The following is a 7,500-nucleotide window of genomic DNA, read 5'->3' on the forward strand; positions in this document are numbered from 1 at the left end:
TAATTTCTCTTCCTCTTGTGTTGTTAAAGTTTTTATTGTTTATAAAGGAATTATTTATTTTAATGTTACTGTTCTTAAAATGTATTTTTCCTTGTTTCCTTTCCTCACTGGGCTATTTTCCTTGCTGGAGCACTGGGCTTATAGCATCCTGCTTTCCCAACTAGGGTTGTAGCTTAGCAAGTAATTGTAATAATAATAATAATAGTGTTACCAACTGTGTTGTAAATATGTGTATTGGAACCAGATACTAGGTAATTAATGCCTATGTTTTTTTTTTTTTTTAGTTGAAAGTGGGGTTTATTTTTACTGTAGTTATTGATTATATTCCGTTTAATCTTTTCCTTAAGCTGCATTGTAACAAGGAACTTTCTAAATCACCTTTGTGATCGTGTCTCCAGAAGTATTGTTTGCTTATGTCGATGTGTCCCATTGTCAGCCCTTACCACATATCTGACATTTTCTTTGCTGCAAATCTGTAAAATAGTCCTCATTATTATTATTATTATTATTATTATTATTATTATTATTATTATTATTATTATTATTATTATTATTATTTTTATTAACTAAGCTACAACCCTAGTTGGAAAAGCATAAAAATATAAGCCCTAGGGCTCCAACAGGGAAAATAGCCCAGTGGAGAAAGGAAACAAGGAAAAATTAAATATCTTGAGAATAGTAACATTAAAATATCTCCTATATAAACTATAAAAAACTTAGAGAAAAAACAAAAGGAAGAGAAATACGATAGAATAGTATGCCTGAGTGTACCCTCAAGGAAGAGTGACAGTGTATCTGTGAAATGATCCTCGGGACAGTGTTTTGAAGTCAGTGCTCAGAACCTTTGATATTCTGGGGGAAAATTGTGATACCCTGAACTATAAAAAAGTTATTCACTGTATTGGTTTATATCACGAGCTTTAATTTATTATTTCAATCCATTGAATTCCTTTTTATTTCGCATTTAGGGGTTATTTTATGAAAGAGGTGTGATTGATTTTATAAGTTAAAATAATACCAAACGGGTATGATTGATTGATTTGCGTTATATAGCGCTGAATGGTCTTTGATGCTCCAGTGCTTAGCTTAAGGACTATATTTAATATTCAATTAATCAATCAATCAGAACTTTAGACGACAGGGTATTGAAATTCGACTGTCCTGCTTCAAGTTTATTTACATATGAATATCCTGTATATTTTTATATATTTATAATAGCAATGAAAAAAAATTATTTGTCTACGAATAATTTTAGTATTAAGAGTCATATTTTCTTCATTCAGATTTTATTTTTTCGTCTAGGGACTATTGATAGCTCGAGTAGCAAAAATTTGCCGTAAAAAACGGTAAAAATCCTGGAATAGATGTTGCCAGGCATTTATCGTTTTAAAAACGGATATGTTGATGTAAAAGAGTGATATTATGGTCACCAACTCGTAAATAATAATAACAAAGTAGGGTAAAATTACGGTCTCCTGTATTTTACTGATATATGGATGAGAACAATATATTTTTACGGAGAATTTCCGGTTAAATTTAGTTTTTTTTTTTTCCAACAGTTTAGGTACGTGGGAATATGCGCTCTTAAGTTTGATATTGAATATTTTGAAGAACTACAATACTCCCAGGCATTATCCTTTATTGTATTTTCTCTGATCTTGTCATACAATTATCAGTATTTTTTTTTTCTCCACAACCTAAGCAATGATTATCTTCAAGGGACTTCTATCTGGCTGAAGGCTGATATTTAATGGCTGAGTCATGAATGTACTTTTTACCCTTTGAAATAAGAAATATGAAAATAATTTTATTTCATTTCAATATGTAGTGTTATGCAAGGACACAAGTGAGACGTCTAGTATGAGTGATAATTACCTCCGCCAACGAAGTTGGAAGGAGGTTATGTTTTCCTCCCTGTTTGTGTGTGTATGTGTGTTTGTTTGTGAACAGCTTCCTGGCCAAAAATTTAATTGTAGAGTAATGAAACTTGCAGGGATTAGCTGTTATGTAAAAAGTTGGAAATGATTCAATTTTGGAAGGTCAAGGTCAAAGGTCAAGCAAAATGTTCAATTCACGTAATCATCCATAAGTTTGGACATCGTTGTCACAAACTTGAAACTTGGTTCATATTTGAGTTTATGAAAATCCATGCCAATTAATACATTATTATTATTATTATTATTATTATTATTATTATTATTATTATTATTATTATTATTATTAGCCAAACTACAACCCTAGTTGGAAAAGCAAGATGCTATAAGCCCAGGGGCTCCAACAGGGAAAAATAGCCCAGTGAGGAAAGGAAATAAGGAAATAAATAAATGAAGAGAACAAATTAACAATAAATCGTTCTTAAAAAAGTAACATCAAAACAGACATGTCACATATAAACTATAAACAACATCAAAAACAAATATGTCATAAATAAACTATAAAAAGACTCATGTCCGCCTGGTCAACAAATAAGCATTTGCTCCAACTTTGAACTTTTGAAGTTCTACTGATTCAACTATCCGATTAGGAAGATCATTCCACAACTTGGTAACAGCTGGAATAAAATTTCTAGAGTACTGCGTAGTATTGAGCCTCATGATGGAGAAGGCCTGGCTATTAGAATTAACTGCCTGCCTAGTATTACGAACAGGATAGAATTGTCCAGGGAGATCTGAATGTAAAGGATGGTCAGAGTTATGAAAAATCTTATGCAACATGCATAATGAACTAATTGAACGACGGTGCCAGAGATTAATATCTAGATCAGGAATAAGAAATTTAATAGACCGTAAGTTTCTGTTCAACAAATTAAGATGAGAATCAGCAGCTGAAGACCAGACAGGAGAACAATACTCAAAACAAGGTAGAATGAAAGAATTATAACACTTCTTAAAAATAGATTGATCACCGAAAATCTTAAAAGACTTTCTCAATAAGCCAATTTTTTGTGCAATTGAAGAAGACACAGACCTTATATGTTTCTCAAAAGTAAATTTGCGGTCGAGAATCACACCTAAAATTTTGAAAGAGTCATACAAATTTAAAGAAACATTATCAATATTGAGATCCGGATGTTGAGGAGCCACCGTCCTTGACCTACTTACAATCATACTTTGAGTTTTGTTAGGATTCAACTTCATACCCCATAATTTGCACCATGCACTAATTCTAGCTAAATCTCTATTAAGGGATTCACCAACCCCAGATCTACATTCAGGGGATGGAATTGATGCAAAGAGAGTAGCATCATCTGCATATGCAACAAGCTTGTTTTCTAGGCCAAACCACATGTCATGTGTATATAGTATGAAAAGTAATGGGCCAAGAACACTACCCTTTGGAACACCGGATATCACATTCCTATAATCACTATGGTGCCCATCAACAACAACTCTTTGAGATCTATTACTTAAAAAATCAATAATAATGCTAAGAAATGACCCACCCACTCTAACTGTTTCAGTTTGAAAACAAGGGCCTCATGATTAACACGGTCAAAGGCAGCACTAAAATCAAGGCCAATCATACGAACTTCCTGACCACAATCAAGGGATTTCTGTACTGCATTGGAAATTGTAAGAAGGGCATCACATGCTCCAAGGCCTTTACGAAAACCAAATTGCAAACTAGGGAGTAGATGCTCACGTTCAGCAAACCTATTAAGACGTTTTGCCAGAACACGTTCAAAAACTTAAGATACTATGGGAGTTATGGAAATTGGGCGGTAATCAGTGGGACTTGAGCTACCACAAACACATTTACATAGAGGAGTAACATTACTAATTCTCCAACAAGTGCTAAAAGCTCCTCTTCTTGCTAACTTGCGCAAAATAACAGATGTTAAGGTCAAAGGTCAAGGTCGAGCAAACGGCTGAGAAATAAGCTGCCGCGGCGGAGATCTGCGCTCTACTAAGTGCCCGTCTAGTTTACCTTTGTATTTACCGAAGTCTTCATTCTATATAAAAAAAGATTTTTAAAAATGCAGCAACTGTTGTTGGACCTATCTGATGGAATTTTACATTCTAAGTGTACCAGAGTTATTCCATTGACTGCAGCAAAAATACGCACAAATGGGTGAATGAACAACTAGAGACTGATAATGCACGCTTAGAAAAGTACTAATGTACAAGAGTAATTACGGTAAATTTAGAATTATGTAAGAAGCATAAGTATTCCTGTTTAAAACATTTAGAAGTGTGGATTCTGTACCTAGAAGCAATGAAGAATATACGTCACAGCAAGGTCTATAGAATACATGTATTCTACAGACCTTCTATCACAGTATTAGAAATCCTTGGTGTTTTTCCCACGTACACTGTTAAAAATTTGCCGTAAAATCGGTAAAAATCCTGGAATAAATGCTGTGAGATATTGCCCGTTTTAAAAACGGATATATTGACGTTAAGGAGTGATATTACGGTCTCTAACCCCTAAGAAGAATAGTAACAAAGTAGGGTAAAATTACGGTCGCATTTATTTTACTGAAATACGGCTGAGAACTATATTTTTTTCGGAGAATTTCTGATTGAAATTAGTTTTTTTTCCAAGTGTATGTCAACTGTATCTTGACCTCTATCTCGTACTTATGTATTTCTGATGTAAAACTGCTTTCAACATATCTTACTTATGTGATCAACATAAGTGAATTCAAGCTTCTTATGTTATTGGACATTTTTGAAGTGAGATTCATTTCATCCTACATAAACATCTTAATTTTATTATTTTTCAGAGTCGTCAATGTTGAGGTGATGTTCAAGTCGACAGGATTTCAGCGCTGGACAATGGTGAGTCTTTCCGAAATTATAATGATGATTTTTAAACTGTTTTAAAGTATTTGTAGGTTTTTAAAAGATGTAAACAAGTCCAATTGAATGTTGTTTTTGTTTTCTGAGATTGTGAAAGTTTCTCTACTACACAAACCTCTTTTGTACCACCTTTTAAATTTTTAATTATTTGTAAAATGAAGAGAAGGGCAATGTTTCCCTCGAAAGCTTAATATGTTTTTTATTATCGTGATTAATCATTTTTTTTTTTGAGTGAACAATTAGTGTTTTGTAAACGGTTGAATGAGTTAACTTCTTTACATTATTATTATTATTATTATTATTATTATTATTATTATTATTATTATTATTACTAGCTAAGCTACAACCCTATAGTCGATTTTTTTAAACCTGTCAAACTTGCACTAAACTTGCACTTAGCTGGTTGTCGCTGATTGGATGAGTGTCGTGTTGTCCGAATATCTCAGTTTGGTTTTCACACTGTTTTAGAATTGTGATTATACGGCCATAGATTGAGATAAGAGGCAAATTATGTAATGTTATGTAAATACCAGTTGTAATAAACGTAAGTATTAAGAAGTTACATACCAAATTATTATATAATAGTTAACAGTTATGAAACAAGACTCTCCGAAGCTGTAGACTTGAAATATGTTTCAAACGCATGAAGTTTAATGTTTAAATTTCTAGCTAGATTTTTAGCGCAAACGTGCCATTGGTGGTTTGGAAAAAAGCAAAACGTATTGATTATACATTGCTGAAGGTTGTATAACGCCTAAGAACAAAATACTATCGTAGAAATGTAAGCTTGCCGAAACATTTGGGGTGGAGGAGTTGAGAAAGGAACAGCTGGCGAGTTGTCGTCTGCACACACCGCCACCATCAATCAGCTTAGAATCTGCTATCGAGCAATTGGCTCACTGTCGATTTCACCTATTTCAGCCATGGCCACAAGAGACGATATGGAACAAAGCAAAGATGAAGGCACTTCAAACACCAGGCATATACATGCTGCTGGCAGTAGGCTTACCAGTCAGTGCCGTAATATAATAATGAATGTTTTTCAATATTTCAATTCACAGGGCCCTAGCAAGACAATGAAAGAAATCATTAAGGCGACAGCAACAGCAACTCAAGTTTCAGAGAGAACTATCTATCGCATCAAATCTGAGAAGATGAAATCTTCAAACGGTATAATTCATTCACCCTTGCCCCGGAAAAGGAAATCGACTGTTGTTGATAATCTTGATAGTTTCGACAGAGATTGTGTTAGGAGAGAGATCCTATCCTTTTATGACAGAGGAGACCTTCCTACATTAGCAAATTTGTTGGCAAAAGTTCGGGAACCTCCTACTAATTTTACTGGTTCGAGAAGTTCCCTCTACAAAATAGTCAGGAATCTTGGTTTTAGGTACAAGAAAGTCTCAAGCGGAAGAAAGATACTCATGGAGAGACAGGACATCATTATAACAAGGAACAAGTATCTTAGAGAACTGAAGAGAAATCGAGAGAGTCCATAGCCAAGACCGGAGGTATTCGTGGACGAGACTTGGGTGAACCAGAACCTCACCGTCGAAAAGTGCTGGACTAATGAAGATGGATCAGTAGGACCGAAAACGAAGTCAGGGAGAGGCTCAAGGTTTATAATAGTACATGCAGGAAGTGATGAGGGTTTTGTACCGGGAGCATTGCTTATGTTCAAATCAAAAAACGGATCAAAGGGTGATTAACATGACTCGATGGATAACGAAAGGTTCAAAATGTGGTTAGAAGAACAACTTCTTCCTAATATCAAGAAGGAGTCCCTTATCATCATCGATAATGCTCCTTATCACTCTAAAATAATCAACAAGGTCCCGACAAGTAGCAACAGAAAAGCCCAAATCATAGACTGGTTGGTTCTAAATAACATTGACCATGACCCTTCTTTTACAAAACTCGAACTTCTTCAGCTCTGCCAGCGCCACAAGGAAATTCAAAAGTACGAAATAGATGAAATTGCTGCTCACTATGGCCATAAAGTGCTTCGTCTACCTCCCTATCACTGCATTTTCAACCCTATCGAACTTATCTGGGCCCAAGTGAAGACAGAAATAAAAAAACGTAATTCTAATAGCGACCAGTCTCTGAAAATTGTTGAAAAAATTACAAAAGAAGCAGTTGATCATGTGACGCCACAGCACTGGCAAAATGCTATAGAACATGTCAAGAGAATCGAAGAATTGTATCGTGCCAAAGATTCAGCATTTGATAAGTTACTTGATGAGTTTGTAATTGACTTGAATGATAGCACTACTGATGACAGTAGTGATGAAGATGCTCTGACACTGGACTAAAATTCTAGCTGTATTTCATGTTGTTATTGATACTTCTGTTAACATGATACTGATGATACTTTATTATCATCCATGACCCTGAATACTGTTATCGATACTTTTGTTTATATAATTCTGACGCCTTTAATTGATGCATTATGATTACTACTGTTATCAATACTTAGTTGTTGTTTACTTTGTTGTGACTCTTACTGTTGTTATAATTTTTAATATTATTATTGACTTTTCTCTTCATTAATGCCATTATTGCCTAATACAGCTACTGTATTATTAAAATGAACAGTCATGAAAATATACTTAAAATTTAAGTTCCTAAGAACCTTTTGTTTCCCTGTACTATTGAAAACTGCTATAAGTTTATTGAGATGGAACAAAAGACAACA

Source organism: Palaemon carinicauda, chromosome 5, assembly GCF_036898095.1.
Source record: "Palaemon carinicauda isolate YSFRI2023 chromosome 5, ASM3689809v2, whole genome shotgun sequence".
Classification (NCBI taxonomy): Eukaryota; Metazoa; Arthropoda; class Malacostraca; order Decapoda; family Palaemonidae; genus Palaemon; species Palaemon carinicauda.